At 42.9% G+C, this 20,455-nt stretch overlaps 1 long non-coding RNA gene across 2 annotated transcripts; it reads right to left on the bottom strand.

Annotated features, from left to right (window-relative positions):
• Window positions 1–1,175: 1,175 nt before the first annotated feature.
• On the bottom strand, window positions 1,176–14,897 carry LOC135291787 (uncharacterized). Of its 2 annotated transcripts, XR_010354492.1 has the most exons (4): window positions 14,362–14,897; window positions 12,961–13,133; window positions 7,488–7,549; window positions 1,176–7,248 (listed from the first exon to the last, which is right to left on the bottom strand). It is a non-coding gene; the product is annotated as an uncharacterized LOC135291787 (long non-coding RNA). The 2 variants fall into 2 exon arrangements; XR_010354491.1 differs by having other exon boundaries at window positions 12,961–14,893.
• Between the last annotated feature and the right edge of the window lie 5,558 nt (window positions 14,898–20,455).

Below are 20,455 nucleotides of genomic sequence, written 5' to 3'. Positions count from 1 at the left end.
TCCAGGTATTTGTTCTGTTCCTTACGTGGCTCACAAATTATTGCAAGCAAAATTGAGTTTTGGATAGGAACCTATGTTAAGTGAGGAAACTTTAAACGCAATAACTCTCTTCACTGATGGATCTGGAAAAAGTCACAAGTTGTAATTTGGTTGAACCAAACATCTAAAACTTGGGAATCAATTTTTCAAATAATAGAAGGATCTCCTCAGATTGTTGAGCTTGCTGCTGTGATTCAGGCTTTTCAGCTCTTCCCACAACCTTTTAATTTAATCAGAGATTCTGTTGCTAATGTGGTTAAAAGATTAGAAAGATCAGTTCTAAAGGATGTTAGTAATGACACTTTATATTGTTGGCTTTCCTGTCTTTATACATCATTGCAATATAGAACTAATCCATATTTTGTTTCTCACATCAGGGCTCATTCTTCACTTCCTGCATTTTTAGTAGAAGGAAACGTGAGAGCAGACAAACTGGGAATGGGTATTTCAAACACTTTGCAAACATCTTTGAACAAGCAAAACTGAGTCATGCCTTTTTTCACTGTAATGCACCAGCACTTGTGCAAACGTTTCAAATTTCTAAAAGTCAGGCTAAAGCTATCATCAGTACTTGCCCTGACTGCCAGCTTGTGCAGCCTCCTGTTTCTACAGGAGAGGTCAACCCGCGGTGTTTGCAGAGCCTGCAGTTGTGGCAAATGGATATCACTAAATACCTTTCCTTTGGTAAATTTAAAAATACTCATGTTTCAGTGGGTATGTTGTCTGGTGCAGTTTTTGCTTCTCTTCACACCGGTGAAACAGGTAATCGTGCTTGTCAACATTTTTTGCAAGCTTTTGCTTCCTTGGGTGTGCCCCAGGAAGTAAAAAACGGTGATGGTCCCGCATATATATCTCAAAAATTGGCCACATTTTTAAAGGATTGGACTGTTCGTCACATCTTTGTTATCCCTCATTCTCCCACAAGTCAAGCAATTGTTGAGATGACACATCAGACATTAAAATGTATTGTTGATCAGCAAAAGCGGGGAGTAGAGGTCATATCACAGATGAGGTTGAACAAAGCTTTATATATTTTTAATTGCTTGAACTGCTCTGTTGCAGAACCTGATCCACCAATTTTTAGGCATTTTTCAAATAACACTCAGGCAAAACGAAAAGAAAATTCCCCTGTTTTAATTAGAAACCCTGGGACAGGACAAATTGAAGGTCCTTTCTGATTAACCACTTGGGGCAAAGGGTATGCTTCTGTCTCTACAGGTGCAGGAATTAAGTGGGTCCCAGTGAAAAGCATCAAACCATATCACACCCCAGAAGGTGTTGATGAGTCCAAGACCGTAGAAGCAAGTACGCAGACGTGAGCTGAACAGAGGGATCACGGGTCACACCTGACATTCCTTGTTCCTTGCTGTGACCTGCAAACTCTGATTTTATGCTGTTTATAAATGTGTCAATTGTTGGTTTTGTAGAGCTCTTTTGGCAAAAGTGTGGTTTTTGTTTTGTGATGTTATAGATCCCCTCTACTGGGTTTTCAAAGGTGAAATTTTTATTAAAGGTCAAAAGCAAAGTTTTTTAATTGAGGAGGATATGGGAGGATCTTTTGTCAAAAATTAGCTCACGAAAAGAATGGAGCAAAATTGAATGATACACTGATGTTGGTTGGTTTTAATTGTTTAACAAACATTTAACAAACTAATGCCACATCCACTGCAATCAGTGATATGCTAACAGATGATAACAGTGTTGGGCATGCTACCCTTTGAAATAGAGCAGCTGTTGATTTTTTTTTTCCTGGCACATGGACATGGTTGTGAGGAATTTGTGGATTGTCTTGCATGAACCTGTCTCATCATTCTGAATCCATCCACAAAAGTATACAAAAGCTGAAAGATTTGACAGCTGAAATTAAAGAAGATGGTGGGTCCTGGTTAGATGATTTGTTCCTAGGATGGAGCTTTGCACCTTGGCAAAGAGAACTTTGTAAGATAGGTCTATATGTGTTGGGTGTTTTGGTAGTGATACTGGAGTAATAACTTGCACGCCTCAGTGTGTGTCACAAATGATGGATAAAACTATCAAAGAAGTGTTTAGCATGTAAGAGACATAGGATTCACAGAGAGTTCTTGAAATCTCACAGAGATGGTGGATGAAGGTATTGACATGGACAAAAGTTTTGAATTAAGACCTTGGAACAGGTGAGACTTTTTTGAACAATGACTTGTAATTGCAATGAGACATGATTTATGCCCTTTGAACTGACTGGACTTCCACAGCATTAAAATTGCTGTGTTGAAAAATAGCAAGGCTTAAGGTGAGCAAAAAGGATGTTTTAAGCAAGTAATAAGCAGATATACTATAGTAAAGCTATGAAATGCAAGGTAGTTAATAAACGACACGGTTATGGAAGGGTTTTTTTAGTCAGACAGAGAGGGAGAATTGTGGGAATCCTTAAAATCAGAAGGTTTGGGGAAAGCTGCAAAAGACAGGGTTCAAAGACATCAGAACTGTGATTAGAGCTAAGCAGCAGCCATAAGATAAGTCAACAGCAAAATTACATAAGATGTAAAAAAGTAAGGACAAATAGAACAATGGTCTTTGTATTAACGCTTGGCTAGAAAAACTCCCTAAGCTAGAGAAAAGTATATCTAGTGAGATATTAGGAACTTCTAAGCTTAATAATGGAGCTCAGTCCATTCTACCTTAAGGCTTGCAAACAGGTATTGTATTCCAAATAAGCAAGCATTGTTTTAACCGAAGGTACCTGTGCTTCTAGGGGTTGGATAGAACTACTGTTAATATGCTTTTGCTTTGTGGGATTGGTCAAAAAGTTTACCTTTTTAAGGTAAGGTAACATTAGGTTTTTGTGTGCTGCCAGGGATGTGAGCTGCTGGCATCTTTCCATTTTCATAACCATGTAATGAGAGTGGAAACCAAACAGCTGGAAAACAAACAGCTCGAGGCACGTTCCTCAGCATTCCTGTCCAGTTCATGGATTGACACAGACCCCCAGCCAGCAATGCTGTCCTCTCAGGAAATGTGGAGGGACATGGAGTTATTCAGCTTTGTGAAGAGCAGGCCCCAGGAAGACTTTAGCTCCACTTTCCAAAATTTCAGAGTGGCTTTGAAGAAAGTGGGAGACAGCTTTTTTAACAGGACCAGTTACAATAGGATGTGGTCTAATATTTTTAGGAATAGATTGTAAACAAATGAAGTTCTTATGTGAGCTGTCCATGAGGTAGGTAGACTTCAGGATGCTTGTCTGTGGTTTCCAGTGTCTACTGAAGTGTATTTTAGGCAGATGAATATCATAGGGTTATTTTACTGTTATATTATTTACTTAAGATTCAAAGATGCCAGTGTACCTTCATGAAAACCCGTTTCCCCCTTTTTCTTTGTATTATAAATAAAAATAAGGACAAAACATGGGTTTTGAGCTCTGCTTGGGTCTCTTCTTCATGATGAGAACTTGAAAAAAACCTCTTCTGGATGAGGCTTTTTTAATTTCTCTCAATGGAAAAAGAGCACCTAGGTTTAATAATATAGTTTTCTTTACCAGCCAAGTTCATGGCTTGATCAGGATCATGAGCTTGGTTGGAGGAGGCTTTTTGTAATTATACTTTAAAAACAAACTTTTACTAATATCTAGTGCACGGAAATTTTAGACATGAATAACAGTGCAAGCAATTCACCCTTTTCCCCTTGTAAAAGATAGACATTTAGTTAGTGATTTAATAGATGACTTTTAACTTTTAAAATGTGTCTTGGTTTGAAAAGACAGGTGTCTGCTAAGGAAGGCAGGAGCCTCCTCTGAAATGGAAAATGTAAAACCCCTCCTTACAAATTGTTATAGTTTTGAAATTAAGGGGGCCTCTCAGGCAAAGATATGGGAGCAGAAATAACAGTTCTTTATTAGGGAAGAAAATAAAAATCAAATAAATAATGTGATAATACAAAACAACACTGCCGGAGTCAGAATACAACCTGACACCTGTCAGTGATGGAGAGAGACGGGGAAGACTGACTTGGTGATCAGAATCCAATTCTATTGTGGGATACAAACACTTACATATTATTGCAGGGAGACTAGTAATGGGTACTACAATGATTAGGTTAAAATCACATACACAAACTTTTACATGTCACAACATCTCTTGCTTGCAGAGTTTAATGGGATTTTCTTTTTCTGATAAACCTGTTTGATTTAATCTTCTTGCAATCTAAGTCTAACTTTCAAAGTTCCGTTTGCTTTTGCCAAGGCATCCTGTTATCAAATCTCTTTTGTTAACCAGGCCCAAAGTCCATAATTTGTCTTGTGTCCCCCAACATTGCAATATCTCCCCCTTTCCTTTCGACCAAAAATACTATTTTAGTGGCCTTGTTAATTAATCTCTGCACACATTGAAAAGTATGATGATTGATACAATAATTATTAAAATTACCACATACATACCTATCCTAAAAGGAATCTTTTAGTTTAAAAACTCCAGCCACTTAAAGGCTCATCACGCTTTATCTTTAAAAACTAAAAACATTCCTGATGGCAGCCGGACTACTGGATTTAGAAAGGCTGCCAGAAGTGTAATTGTATCAAAAGTTTGATTCTTATACACAGGGTGATTGGGAGAAAGATGTTTAGACTCATTCCCTCCTGTGTATTTAAAATTAACACAAAAATCCAGTTTCACAGAACCCAGGAATTCTAATTCTTGGGGCTCCACCAAGGGTGTTTCAGGAGGGCAAGGGATCCAATTTGATATGATTTGGTTTCTTTCAAAAATTTTTAGTGTAAATGTTAGCATAAAATTCTGGAGAGGCTATATTCCTCCCTAATATTTTGGTTTTTAACAACACATGTGCTTCTCATTATGAGCATGAAGATCACACAAAAGCATAACAATATGTAATAAAGCAATAAACTTATACTAAGTAAAAATAAATCAGAGAATAGATACAATCAGTATCTGTTGATAAATAGATGAAAAATAAATGGTGATTTCAAACAATACATTATCAATTTCTTAAGTATTGTACTATTACTTAGAGTCTGTAGTAATTGGCAAGCTTTATTTTTTAAAGTGATGGCTTGGAAAATCATTCCCGGGTAAGATTTCTAAGTTCACTTTAAAAGGAGGTGTAGCTGTTATAAGCCCAAATTTGTTAAGTCAAAATTATTTGAATATAATTTTGGTGGAGAAAATTTTCTCTACTAGTTAAGATCAGGACTTGGCCAGGGTCCAGGCTTTTAACTGGAAGAGTCTTTTTAATATATTTTAATAACCTCTTAGTACTAGTAGTTAGAAAAGTACTATATGTCTTATAAATAGCTGTATAGCCATAAATGAAGGTTTGTGAAGTAGCTGGCTTTCTGATTTATGGTTACTTAGTCAATGGTACCACAGACAAATAGCAAATGAAAAAAGTAATGATTGCTATAAAAAGACAGTGAATTCACACCATAAGATTAATAACATAATCAGGGTGACTAATAGATCAAGAGAAACTGTCTTATGAAATTGAGGTTATATTTTCCTAGACATTTTTGCATATATGACATTAAAGCAAAAAAGTAAAAAAGAAAGCATTCAATAACTCATAACTAATAATGGTCATAATATGGAATTGTTTATCATTCTTTAGTATTACTTATAAAAAATAAAATAGCAAAAATTGTTCTTATTTCTATAACAAAATAGCGTTATCTTGTAGTTTAAATGAGCAAATGTTGACAAAAATTCATTCAGACTTTATGTCATTCACTTGTATAGCAAAGGAATTATATCTTATGGCTCAAACAGGTATGCTTCAACAAAACTTAAAATCAGCTTCACTAAAACTTAACCTTAATAAAGTATCTCTAAAAGAACTTAAAGTTAACATCACCGAGACTAAACAAAGATCAATCTTAACAAGAATTAACTTATTTAAACTCTATTATTATACAAAGGTTAGTGAAAATTTCTCATCTAACAGTTAAACATCAAAATAAACAACATTCAAATAAACAACTGTACTGATATCTTTATAATAAAATTACCTTGTTAGAACTATGGAGTAAAAAGCAAGCACTTAGTAAAGCTGACAATGGAGTTAAGTCTGGAAAAATCACTACAGGTAAAATTCAAGGTTTGTCTTGAATATGAGCTAAAGAATCTTGACTTTAAAATTCTCTAATTCCTCTTAGTGAACTATGTAGTTTTGCTATGTTACTAATATGTAGAGAAACCTCCACCTCTATACCAACACCTTTGAATTCTTCTAGTAACAATCCTATTAAAAATCACAAATCACAAGTTACTAAAATTAGAAGATAAATCTCAACACTGGCTGGTGCCAGGTGGGGCGGGGGGTGGGGGGGGGTACATGCCCTGCAGCAGCTTTAAAGATTGCTTGTAGGATAGGTTTAAGTTTGGCTTAGTAAGAGCAATGGCATATAAACACTGAAGGCTAAACCGAAAAGAGGTGTAGTTACATAGTACTGAATAGTTGTACCAAAAAATTCACAACAAAAGACATTGCTAAAAAACAAGGCAAGTAACTGGAAATTTGACCAGGGCTAGGTGTCCCTCAGGGCTTTAGATCTGTCTGAACTGTGGCTTTTGATAGCTGGGCTGCTCCTTCCAATGCTTCAAAGTGCCTGGGGCACTTCAGCCAGGGACCATTGTGGGGGTGTTGAATGTCCCAAATGACTCCTGTACGAAATCTGAATGCCTAAAAATTCCCCACTGTGTTAACACATCCCTCCCCCACAAAACCATGGGGACAGACAGCACACAAAGTGCAACTGTGGCGATCCACCCATCCCGCCCTATAACGTGCACTGTGTTGGCTTTGCAGGCTTTCATGACTCCCACCCATGCCTGGGAGTACCTGAGGCACAGTCATTAGTGGCCACTCACTGGGCCATTGGCTTTTTGAGACAACAGTCACATCAGCTCCAGTATCAATAAGTCCCATCAGGACTATGTCCTCACCTTTCAGAGGCACTTCGCACTGGTATGCTGGACGCTCAGCTATAATACATTGTGTCCACAAAATCTGTGGGATTCCTGTAGAACAAAAACCACCTCCTCTTTTCTGCTATCAGCTGTGCAGATAAGGGTGCTGCTGGGGAGAAGGTGAGTTGGGCTACATGGCTCCTGGCTGGGACTACACAGGGCAGCTGGAGGGTCCACACTATGAGTCAGAGTCAATAACTCCAGGGGGAACAAACAAAGAAAGTATGTACACGCTGTCCAGGTAGTCCAAAAACTCCTGTGGGAATCAAAGGAACAGATGAATGAAGTTGTGATGGACAATTTTATAAGTTAAGGCCATTGAAAGTGTTACTGTTAATGTGAAGTTGTAATAAATTAAGTGTGTTAATTATGTTGTTGTTAAAATGTAAAACCTTTCATGTTACTGTTGACCTGAAGTTGGAATAAGCAAAGTTATTGTTACAAGGTTAAACCTGTTAGTTACCTCCACTGTTAATCCCCGCATTTCACACCTACCATTGTTACCTCTGTCAAGTGCTGCCTCCACTGCTCTCTAAAATGGCGCCGAGGAAACCTCCCTGGGAAATATGCAAATCAAGGGCAAGTCAAGGGAATCTGACTAAAGACCCTGAAACCGAAAAACTAAACCAAAATTCAAGAAACTAAGTGAATGGCTCTGCTGGCAAAAAGTACTCCTATTCAATTAGTGAGGTTTTAAAAATCACTGTAACCTCAACAGAACAGAGTCAGAGTGAGAACCCTAGACTTTGAGCGAGGCAGTAGACTTCCTAGGCACGCTTGTGAGGACGGAAGCCCCAGTTCTGCTGTGCAGCAAAACTGCGTCACCTCCTCCTCTGCGTCGCTACCGGGAGCAGTGGGGGTGTGCGCGACCCCTCCGGCCCCCACCCAGAGCTGATCATTTAATAAAGGCACTAAAAAGGAGAAAGATCTCCTGCCTGATTCATTTCAGTTGGGGACTTGTCCGGGATAGCCACGCCTGAAGAGGACACCAGGAACGGGACGGCCGCCCGCCCTGGACCTCCAGGACAGCTGGCTACTCGGACCCAAAAGATCAGTCTGGGACCAGCGACATCAAGGAGCGCTGGAGGAGTAAGTAATCCCGGCGGCAGGCGTAGGAGGCATGCGATTGGTGTGTGAGTGAGACGAGGGCCGGCAGCCCGGACCCTCGAAGCGAGTGAGGACCCCCTAGTACCGCAGTTCCGGACTCCCGCCAGGGGGCCGGCCAGGAACGGGGGGAAGCGAGAGGTACTGCTGAGTGAGGCATCTCCTGGGGATAGTGTAGGCTCCCTCCTGGGCGTGCAGGAGATAGCCAGGTGTGAGTGGCAGGCATCAGGGCCTGGTCTCCCTTGGTAAGACCACTGCAGTCTAGGTAGGTCCGGACATGTGGAGTGCCTAGATATTGAGTGAATCACACGCATCACAGGGTGCCCCCAGGCACTGCCAGTACCAGGTGCCCACGAGGGTCCTCGCTTCCCAGGACCGGGCCGGATGTACTGTAGGTGGTGTGCTGCCGCGATTTCAGGGAGGAAATCGTGAACCCACGGCCCTAGAGCACTGGGGTGGGGAGTCTTCAGGTTAAGGCAAGGACAGGCACCACACATTCTTGCACACATCCCTTTCGCCTAGGCTATTCTGCTGGGGAGGGATAGCCAAGCTGGATGGTGGACGGCAAAGGGGTCAGGCCCCGCTTGGGTTGATCCCAGATTCTGGGAAGGGATACCCCCGGGTAACTCCATGGAGTCTCCTGGAACCTTCCTACCTCCGTTCAAAAAAGTGAGGAAGGCAGATACGGTATTAGAACAGGACAGTCTAGTCCGGGGTTAGGACTTGAGGTCCAGCTTGGCAGGTGGCTAGACAAGGGAAGGTCCTGGTGCCCAGGGAGGGGATTCTAATACTAGGGACCCTGGCTGCGTTGAAAAGGGTGCTCAAGAGTCTCTAGGGTAGAGGCGAGGCGCGGGGGTACATTTAGGTGGTGTGAATGCAGTTAGTTTACCTGGGTAAAAGAGAGAGAGAGAGTGAGAGGGAGAGTGATCGAGAAAGGGTATAAGTTATAAAAAGAGGGGAAGAAAGGTTTAAGTTAAAGTTATTTATTCAGTTGAAAAAAAAAAACGAAAAATACTTGATTTACTTGTAGATTTGTGTTGCCTGTCAGTAAATTTCCGTTTGGGTAGGGGCACATTTGGGATCTTAGTTTATTTATTTAAGGATGGGTCAGTGTGTTAGTAAAACAGGGATCCCTTTCAAAGGAAAGAGGAAGATAAAGAGTATTCTGTTAGATAGTCCACTTGGACAGTTATTAGACCATTGGGATTCTCAAGAAGCCACTAAAACCCTTGACCAAGTTAGAATGATTTATTATTGTACAGAGATTTGGCCAAAGCTGAAATTACAAGGAAGGTGGCCATGGTATGGAACTCATGATCCATGGATGTGTTCCCAACTGAACCAGTTTTTGCGAACTCAGGAGAATCCCGATATAGAACAACTAACATATGCTGCCTGTTGGCAGGGTGGGGTTGTGAGTGAAGGGAGCATGAAGATCTGTAAATTAAAAAAAGAGAAGAAGATAAGGAGGAAAGTGAAGGGGAACAAAGAGTCACTAAGACCTGGGATCCCCTAGATCACCTACCACCTCCTCCTCCAATTTACCCAGTCCTAAACCCCAATTCCATACCTGCTCCCCCAACAGTAATTCCACTGCCACCTCCTCCTAACGCTTCTAGGCCAGATCCCAATCCGGTACCTACTCTTCCAGCAGCAAATTTAGTCCCTCCTACAATCTATCCCTCATCCTCAAACGCTCCTTTAACTTCACCTCCTTCCAACATTCCTAACCCTAGACCTGAGCCCTCATCTGTCCCTATGGTTATTCTTTCATCCTCCCCCAGTCGTGATACATGTATGCCACCCTCTGTACATCCTCCATTATTATCCCCAAATATAGCTCCTGATGTTAATACCATGAATTTACCTCCTTCCTCCTCACCCATATCTATTCCTTTATCACCCGCCAATTGGAAACTGAGTTCGTCCCCTTTGTCCAGTAACGAACAAGACTCTTGTTTCCCAGGTGACCACCCAAACTGACCATAGTATTGAAGGCCCTTGGTGTAACACTAGGTCAAAGACATCGAAACCTGAAAAAATGATGCCTCTCAGGGAAGTCCCAATGAGTGGGATGATAGGAGGGGTAGGATTTGTAAATGCACCACTCACAGCTTCGGAAGTCAGAGGTTTCAAGAAAGAGTTAGGAAATTTAGTAGAAGACCCAGTGGGCATTTCAAACCAAGTGGACCAGTTCCTTGGTCCACTTGGTATTTACACCTGGGGAGAACTCAATTCTATACTCAATATCTTGTTTTGTCCTGAGGAGGTCAGGATGATCAGAGCAGCGGGAATAAGGATTTGGGAGAAGGAGAATAGAGTTGGACCCCCTGGAGACCTTAAGATGCCATTAGTACATCCAGGATGGGATCCAAATCGAGAGGAGGGCAGGAGGAATATGAGAGATTACAGGTCTCTGATAATTAAAGGTATAAAGGAGTCTGTCCCTCGTAGTAGTAACACCAAATTGGCTTTTGAGGGTGCTCAAGAGAAAGATGAGACTCCAGCAAGTTGGCTTACTAGACTGAGGAGGAATTTTCAGCTATACTCTAATATAGATCCCGATAGTCCAGAAGGACAAGTACTTTTAAAAGTGCAGTTCGTTACCAAACCTTGGCCCGACATTAGAAGAAAGTTGGAAAAAATTGAGGATTGGCAAGACAAATGTATAAATGACTTGCTAAAAGAGGCTCTGAAGGTTTACTTAAGGAAGGAAGAGGAAAAGGCCAAGTCAAAAGCTAAAATAATGGTAGCGGTGGCTCGGGAAAGCGTCGGGGCGGATAGTAATCCACCGGTACGGTCCCCGGGAATAGACGAAAACAAGCCACTTCCGTCAGTGGGATGATATTGGGAAAAGCCAGGATTTAGAAAGGATGGGGAAAGACCAAGGAAGATAGAAGGAGTACCCAGTGATAGAACATGCTATTATTGCGGGGAGGTTGGACACTTTAGGAGATACTGCAAGAAATTGTGACTAGATGAAGCAATTGCGCAAGAACAGGAAGCATTAGAACGGGTTTTGAGGGGTGATGACTAGGGGTGTCAGGGGCTTTATCTATTAGGGGATCCAATAAGACACCAGGAAGAGCCCCTGGTAAATTTTAATGTGGGTCCCCAAGATGAAGACTTTGAGTTCCTTGTGGATACAGGAGCTGATAGATCAAGTATTAATAAGCTGCCAATGGGGATGACTCCTGGAAATAAGATCTGCGAAATATTAGGAGCAGAAGGGAAACCGTTTTCAGCACCAGTTGTTGAAAATGTAGAAATAAAAGGAAATTCGAGACAAGGTATAGTGGATATTATCTATTTGCCAAGACTAGAAACCAATTTGTTGGGAAGAGATTTACATGTCCTGTTGGGAGTGGGCATTGTACCAGATAATGGAAAGATGGTCGTTAGACTCATGAGGTTAACTCAAAAGGACTTAGAGGAGATTCACCCCGCGGTGTGGGCTGAAGAGGGAAAATATGGATATTTAAACATTCCACCAATAAAGGTAGAAATGCAAAAAGACATTCCTCCCATACGGGTAAAGCAATACACTATATCATCAGAAGGAAGGAAGGGACTGGCACCCGTGGTTGAACACCTATTAAAGGAAGGCATCCTCGAACCCTGCATGTCCCCTCATAATACCCCCATACTAGCCATTAAAAAGACCGAAGGAAAATATAGGTTAGTCCAAGATCTGAGAGAGGTAAATAAGAAGACTATTGCAAGATACCCAGTAGTGCCTAATCCTTACACGTTGCTAAGTCAAACCCCGAGAGAACATGCTTGGTTTACTATCATAGACCTAAAGGATGCTTTTTGGTCTTGTCCCTTGGCAGAGGATTGCCGGGATTGGTTTGCATTTGAGTGGGAACATCCAGATAGAAACCGGAAAATGCAGTTAAGGTGGACACGCCCTAACCTGTTTGGGCAGGCACTAGAAGAACTATTAAATCAATTCCATCTTAACAGAGAAATAAAATTGTTGCAATATGTAGATGATTTATTAATCTCTGGGGAACAGGAAAGCGAAGTCAGAATTGCCAGTATACAACTATTAAATTTTCTAGGGGAAAAGGGGCTGAAGGTATCGCGAGATAAGTTGCAATTTGTAGAATCGGAAGTCACCTATTTAGGACATGTGATTGGAAGGGGGTATAAGAAATTAAGTTCTGAAAGAATTACAGGAATTCTTTCTATCCCAGCTCCAAAAACTAAGAGGGATGTGAGAAAACTCCTGGGATTATTTGGGTATTGTAAATTGTGGATAGATAATTACACGCAGAGAGTAAAATTTTTGTATAATAAATAGATCAAGAACCAATCAAATGGACAATAGATGATGACCGGCAATTACAAGACCTAAAGAATAAATTATCTTCAGCCCCTGTACTAAGTTTGCCCGATCTTAGTAAGGAATTTGATCTATTTGTAAGTGCAGAAGAAGGAATCTCCTATGGGGTACTTACCCAAGAATGGGGAGGATCACGAAAACCTGTAGCATTTCTGTCCAAATTACTAGATCCTGTAGCCCTGGGGTGGCCAACTTGCCTGCAAGTGATTGCAGCTGCAGCAGTCTTGATTGAAGAGGCCCAGAAATTAACATTACAAGGAAAAATTAAAGTGCATACACCGCATGATATCAGAACTGTTCTTAGCCAAAGGGCCCAACAGTGGCTCACGGATTCTAGGATTTTAAAATATGAGATCATCCTGATAGATACTAAGAATCTGGACCTTGCTACCTCTAAGTGCCTTAATCCTGCCCAATTTCTTTTGGGAGAACCCATGGACAATTTAGAGCATGATTGCCTAGAGTTAATACACATGCAAACAAAGGTGAGAGAAGATCTTGGGGATGTACCCTTACCTTATGGGAGAGTCTTGTTCACAGATGGCTCCTCTAGAGTAGTCTCTGGGAAAAGAGCTTCTGGGTATGCGATAATAGATGGTAAAAATATGGAAGTTGTAGAAAAGGGGAAGCTGTCTTTGAATTGGTCAGCACAGTGCTGCGAAGTATTTGCATTAAAAAGAGGACTAGATCTGTTAGAAAAAGATAGCGGCACTATATATACTGACTCGCAATATGCATTTGGCATCGTACACACATTTGGCAAAATCTGGGAAGAGCGTGGATATTTAAATTCTAAAGGGAAAAATCTAGTACATACAGAACTAATAAAGTTAGTATTAAAATCTTTACAAAAGCCAACAGAAATAGCAATAGTGCACATAAAAGGACACCAGAAAGGAGATAATTTTGAAATAAAAGGAAACAAACTTGCTGACCAAAAGGCTAAGGAGGCAGCCTTAGAAATAGGAGAACCAATTAAGATCTTCAAGCTAGAAAGGAAAGCCAGACAACAAGAAGACGAAGTAAGGCCAATCTTTAGTGAGAAGGAACGAAAGGCGATAGAGGAATTGAAATTACACCAAGGGGAACGTGGTGAATGGTTAACTCAAGATGGGAGGAGGTTTCTAAACCAGGCATTAGCACGGAAGGTATTAACAGAAATCCACGAATTAACACATTGGGGAATCCAGGGACTATGCAACCACTTCTTGAGAGAAAACATATGCATCGGAGTGTATGAATTAGCTAGGACAATAACCAAAGGGTGTGTAATCTGTCAAAAAGTTAATCAAAAAGTAATGAGAAGAATAGAACCTGGGGGAAGAGAATTGGCTTTAAGACCATTCCAAAACATACAGACAGATTTCACTGAAATGCCCCTAGCACAGGGATATAAGCATCTATTGGTAATAGTAGATCACCTCACCCATTGGGTGGAAGCTTTCCCCACCAAAAAGGAAACTGCAGAAGTGGTTGCAAAGATAATCCTGGAAGAAATCATTCCCCGGTATGGTTTAGTAAACACGATTGATTCTGATAGAGGGCCTCACTTTGCTGCTCAGGCCTTACAACGAATAATTGAAGCCTTGGAGATGAAATGGAGACTACATACTCCATGGCATCCCCAGAGCCCGGGCAGAGTTGAAAGGATGAATAAAACACTTAAAAATGTGTTGACAAAGTTAATATCTGAGACCAAATTAAATTGGCTAAAGTGCTTGCCCTTAGCCTTATTACGTATTAGAACAAGACCCCGAGCAGACATAGGGGTCTCCCCCTGTGAGATGATGTTTGGGCTTCCCTTCTTATTGTCCCCCTACAGTACTGGAAATTATCTAGATGGAGAAGAAGCTACATGGAAGTATTTAGGAGCAATTGGGAAAACGTTAGAAGCCCTCAGAAAAAAGGGATATATACCTCAAACCTCTCCTCATGATATAAATGTTCATGATATTCATCCTGGGGATTGCGTACTAATTAAATCATGGAACAATACGCTTCTAATGCCTAAGTTTGAAGGTCCCTTTCAGGTGTTGCTGACCACTCACACGGCGATACTGACTCAAGAAAAGGGTTGGACACATATTACTAGAGAGAATGTTATCAAAATTAGAAATACAGCTTTCTGAGATCTTTATATTCCTATAAAAAGAGAGTCCAAACTATTCATCTATGGAACATTAAGTAAGAAGTGAACAAAAGACTGTCAAAATAATTGCTTGGGGAACAAAAAACCCATAAATAAAAAGAAGCTTAAATGTAGATAATAAGTAAACCATCATGCAGAGAAAAAAACCAGACCTGCCAAAACTAAAACCAATAAGGCTGTTTCATCTGTCTCAATTAAAAAAAAAAAAAAAAAAAGAAAATAAAACCTGAAAATAATCAGAGATTCTCAAGGGCATTACTATATATAGAAACTTCCTGGTATTGGGAAAAACATGAAGGAAAGTGTAGCATGCAATTCACAGATGTAACCTAGAATTTGTTAGGGAGGGCCAGGGGTGGCAGTGGCTGCTCAGGGATGGCTTTGGCCCGTGTCCCTGGCAGCAGCCACTGCCCAAGCAGCTGCGCTGCCCCTGGGCTCTCCTCCCGGCCTGCTGGGCTTTGTTGGCTGGCACAGCCTTTTCCCAGGGCCGGCAAGGTGCCTGCAGGCCCCAGCTCTGGGGGAAACAGAGAACGTCCTGCCCGTATCCACCGTGCTGCCAGCTCAGCAGTGCAGCACAGCACGGGCTCACGCTCCCCATTGCTCCCACAGACGTTATCAATGAAACAGGAATATATGCCCCAGATCCAGTGCGCCTCCCAAGAATTATTTGTCCCCAGGATGCGCGCAGGTCCTGCATGTTAGGCACGGTGGTGACAGTGTTCACTGTGCCACTTGTGCTGATAGGCTGCTACCTTGGCATTCGCAAGCTGTACGAGCTCAGACGGTCAGTTGTTGATTTTTCTCCACAGTTTTCTTATAATTCTGCTCTTGGCACGGGTAGCCTGACTGGGAATCATGCTGCTGTGGGATTTTCCATGATTTTCAAAATGGTCTGCTGAGGGTTCTGCTGCTGCCCAGTGCTTCCACTGGCCTCTTAATTGCTGGGCCTTGTCCTGGGGCCCCGCTGGGGCTGCAGCCAGTGCTGGCTTCCACTGAGGCTGCCTGGCCAAGAGCAGCTCCAGGGGCACAGTGTAGGGGCAGAGCAAGTTCTCAACAGTATTTGGGCAGCACAGCTCAGGACAGGACAGGACAGTGCTTAGTTAGTAGCTTGTGTAAAGTTTCATGGTAACAGTGGTGTTGCAGGTCCGGCAAATTTGCTCCAGATCAGTGTTAAACAAATCCAATGTGATGAAGGTTCGGCTTTCGACTTGAGACTTTGCTCTTTGTGTGAGCCCTGCTCTGGATTGATTCCCAATCAGTCTTGGAGCCGCTTTTGGACAAAGGCTCATCCCAGCCCTGAGCCTTGGCAGTTCTCTGGCCTCAAATGGAGAGCTGAGGCTGCACTGCACATGACTGGGGTTCAGGGCTCCATTATCAAAGAGCTTTGAGAAGTTTAAATTACTGTATTCTTACTACATGGTTTTCTTGATGAAATTCATTCAATATTTTTTAAAACTTCGTTGTAATAAAACTTCTTTTCCAGTGCTTTTTCCAGTTATTTGATATAGTCAGTGATGGCCTAATTATCCCATGGCTGAATTAAAAGACTGTAAATATTATAAAATGAAATAATGTTGACACTCTTAGGTCTTTCACAGATTCCTGAAACTTACGTTGGTTTGATGTGACCAACAGAAGAGTTTGGCTCTGTTTTTAACTGAAACAAGCAGCAGAGCTGGAACCTGTTGAAAAGAGTCTCTTCACTTCATAGCTAAAGCCAACTGCCAGGGTTCTTTATTGAGGAATATAATATCTATATTTCATGTATATACTCCTGACAAGTAGCTGATAGAAATGAGGGATTTGGACTCTTTGGGAAGTACTGACCAGTTGGGCATTGGCTCTCTGAAGCTCAGTCTGTAATAACCAATCTTTTTCAATAGAGAATGTTCAGTTTCTTCCTGGCCCTCACACTCTTTCATTTGTGTTCAAAAACACTTCTTGAAAGAAATTTACAACAGTTCTTTGTGGTCCCTTAGTTGACTTTTCTCTCTTTCTCCACAGACGCCAATGAAAACCTGGATCATTCCATTAAAAAAGCTGGAAAGCAGATCCTGGAGAAGAGGGCATACATCTGCTCTCACCCTCTGGACAGGCCCTTCTGATTCCTCCCTGAGAGCAGGCACTCATGAATGTCAGTCAGGGAGGAATTGGCTGCAGTTCCAGTATTTGGCATCTTAAAAGCATCTGCTATTTAATGTCTTTGCTAAATGTAACTGTGTAAAATAAAATTTCTTTCTAACCAAAACTTCATAGGAAAAGGATAAAAAAATATATATTTTTTAAAGCTGCTCATTAATTGAGCAAGGCTGAAAGACTTGGGGAATGAGAACAGTTCTGTTTGGGAGGCACCTCCAGCTCTCTTGTCCAGCAGCACCATCAGGACATTGAGTTCCCAGTGTCCAGGCTGGTTTTGCTGTCGCCCTGAGGGACACCACTGGTCACTGACATCCATTGGGCCTCTGAGCCATTGTCCACAACCCCGTGGATGTGACCAGCCAGGCAATGCCTCATACTCCAAACAGTGTCTCCGTCAGATCCACAGCTCACCAAACGAGGGACAAGGATGCTGGGCAGGGCTGATGTGTCCAGGGCATTACAGAAGTGCAGAGTGGTGGCATCTGTAGCTCTTCCCTTGTGCACTGAGGAAGCCACTCCATCATGGAAGGCCTCTGGCTTGGTCAGGCAGCACAGACCCACCGTGTGCTCCTCAAGGTTTCCTTTGCCATACCAAAGCATTGAAGAGCTCGGATGGTTTCCCCCGCTGTGTTATTGACTAACTGTGTCCTTTGAGGGCCACAAGAGGAAGCAGAGCCTTCAATAGCACATGAAGAGCAAATGGTGAAGGAAAGGCTTCACCTTTCCTATGAAACAAAAGGGCTGTGTGAGCCAGGGTCCTCCCAAGGTGCCAAACTTCCAGCTGGGAAGCTGCTGACAGGAGGGAATGTGGCACTCATCTCCAGCCAGAGATCATTTGCTCCTCAGCATTGTGGGCTGTGACTGACAGTGCCTGAGGAGCTCAGAAATCCTTGGATGTTATCTCCTGGGCCAGTGTGCAGAACACAGAGCAGTGAGCTTGACTGGGGGGACTGGCCCAGCCCTTGGACATAACTGCCAGGCAGGACAAGCTCCCTCCCCAGAAAGGAAAAGTCCAGCCCTGAGATCCATCCCGAGCCAGGCCATGAAGTGACAGAAGGATTGTGAGGTCACAGCAGGATTGTGAGGTCACAGCAGGCTCTGGGGTCACAGAGCCCTGTGGTTCTACAGCACCACAATGTCCCACAAATCCGTCCTTAACAAGTGGTGCTGACGTTGGGACAGCGGTGTCAGGACAGCGGTGGCAGCAAGAACTGCGGGACTGGCAGAGGGCAAGGCACCATGGCCCTTGCTCTGTGCCTCTTCCTCCTGCTGCTCCTGGCCGTGGCCCTGCCTGCCAGGGCTGCCCAGGCTGCTCCGCTGCAAGCGCGGCGAGCAGGTGAGCCGGCAGCCTGGCTGCCCTTTCCTGGCACAGCGCTCCCTGCTCCCTGGGAAGCGCTGGAGATGGTTTTGCCCAGGGCTTTTGGGAGGGTTTCCTCTGTGGGAGGGAGAGAGCCCCCACGGGCCCTGGGTTCCTCCAGCCACCCCTCCCAGGATGTTGCACAGGCCTGCAAAGAGGGTGGAGAGTGGCCAGAGCCATTCCAGAGCTCCCCAGTCCCCTGTGCAGCTTTGGCCTTGTCCACTGACATCTGGCAGCCAAGGCCTTACCTGACCCCCTTGCAGTGCCCAGTTCCCCAAGACACAGGGGGATCCCAGCACACCATGGAAATGGGTCTGGTCTGTGCTCCCTTCTGCTTTGGGATCGTGACATTGCTTATATCAGAAAGCTGGTGAATGACAGTTTGAAGATTCTACAGCATGCTGGAGGCAAATGCTCTGTGTGCATTTCCTGACAAAATAATTGAGGTCCATGTGCCAAGAGCTCACTCATGTGCCCTTTCCTTTAACATCAGCTCCCACTGAGGCTGCCTGGCTAAGAGCACAGGGCAGAGGTAGAGAAACTTCTGTACATCATTTGGGCAGCACAGCTCAGGACAGGACAGGACAGCGCTTTTTTAGTAGCTTGTGTAAAATTTCATGGTAACAGTGGTGTTGCAGTGAAGCAAAATTTGCTCCAGATCAATGTTAAAACAAATCCAATGTGATGAAGGTTCGGCTTTGGCCTTGAGACTTTGCTCTTTGTGTGAGCCCTGCTCTGGATTGATTCCCAATCAGTCCTGGAGCCACTTTTGGACAAAGGCTCATCCCAGTCCTGAGTTCTCTGGCCTCAAAGGGACAGCTGAGGCTGCACTGCACATGACTGGGGTTCAGGGCTCCATTATCAAAGGGCTTTGAGAAGTTTAAATTACTGTATTCTTACTACATGGTTTTCTTAATGAAATTCATTCATTAGTTTTTAAAACTTAGGTGTAAAAAAACTTTTTTCCAGTGCTTTTTCCAGTTATTTGATATAGTCAGTGATGGCCTAATTATCCCATGGCTGAATTAGAAGACTGTAAGTATTATAAAATAAAATAATGTTGACGCTCTTATGTCTTTCACAGACTCCTGATACTTATGTTGGTTTGATGTGACCGACAGAAGAGTTTGGCTCTGCTTTTAATTGAAACAAGCAGCAGAGCTGGAACCTGTTGAAAAGAGTCTCTTCACAGCTAAAGCAAACTGACAGGGTTCTTTTTTTCCAGCTCTGGGTAGGACGATAAAAATTTCTCCACAGTAAATTCTCCTGACAAGTAACTGATATAAACTAGGCATTTGGGCTGTTTGCTGCCTAACCCCTGAGTTCCTCAGAGCTGCAGCTCCCTGTTCTCTTGGCAGACAGGGGCTGGCTATGGATGACAGTCACCTCTCTGGCCTGGTGCACACCAGATCTACACATGAGCTGAGGGATCATTCTTGCACACCCCATCCTGGAAGAGCCCATGTCAGAGATGAGTCTGACACAGTTTGATGCATGGCAGCAAAAGAAGGCAAAATAAAGGCTGGAATTGGTACCATTCTGTAATATGCTTTTGCCACCAACATTATCCAAGTTCCTGTGCTTGTTTTCCTGGAGAATTTGCACTCAACACAGCTTCAGTGCCTTTGATCAAATCAGTCTTAAGAGCAGCTTGGGGCTGGTCAGTCATTTAGATGTGAGCACTGACTGGGGTCCAGGCAACAAAAGAACATTAGCTGCAGGCCACCAATACAGCTTTTCACATTAATGAGCAAGAAGCCTTTATTTTTGCAATCTGAGGGATGTTGGGAGGATTTTTGCACCATCAGGCCAAGGTACAAGGCTCTGGATCTACACAGCACTTTGGTAAGGAGGGGAACACAGGTGGGGACAATCCAGGCTGTTAGCAGTGCCCCCACCCCCTGATTAGGGACAGCACAATTGCTTTTAGAGCTCATCAACCAGATGGTGAAACACTGATCTTCTTTTCTTGCCCCCTGCACACTCACAGGCAAGTTGAACAGAAAATCTCTTTTACATCATGATCTCTGAGCACCAAAGCAAAGACCAAGAAAAAAAAAAGCCAAAAACACCCCAACCAACTAAAATACAAATAATTTTTTGACCCGTCTGGTTTTTTTAAAAGAGCTTTATAAGACTGACTAAGCCAGTGCTGAATTAAGAGTGCCACATATTATGTGCCTTCCATAAAGAGTGGGAAAGCTGCTGCTATGCAAATGTGGGTGCAGGGTCAGACCCTTAACTTCAGACACAGCCCTGCTTTCCTGAGGGACAGCAATTCATCTGTTAGAATCCCTTGGAGCTTCTGGAGCTGCTCTTGGCCCTCCTGTGGATAACTGGGCTGCTGTGGAGCACTGCAGAACTTT

Source organism: Passer domesticus, unplaced genomic scaffold (genome assembly GCF_036417665.1).
Source record: "Passer domesticus isolate bPasDom1 unplaced genomic scaffold, bPasDom1.hap1 HAP1_SCAFFOLD_117, whole genome shotgun sequence".
NCBI classification, from domain to species: domain Eukaryota; kingdom Metazoa; phylum Chordata; class Aves; order Passeriformes; family Passeridae; genus Passer; species Passer domesticus.
Note: the sequence above shows the minus strand (reverse complement) of the source record. Positions and strands in the feature narration are given on the sequence as shown.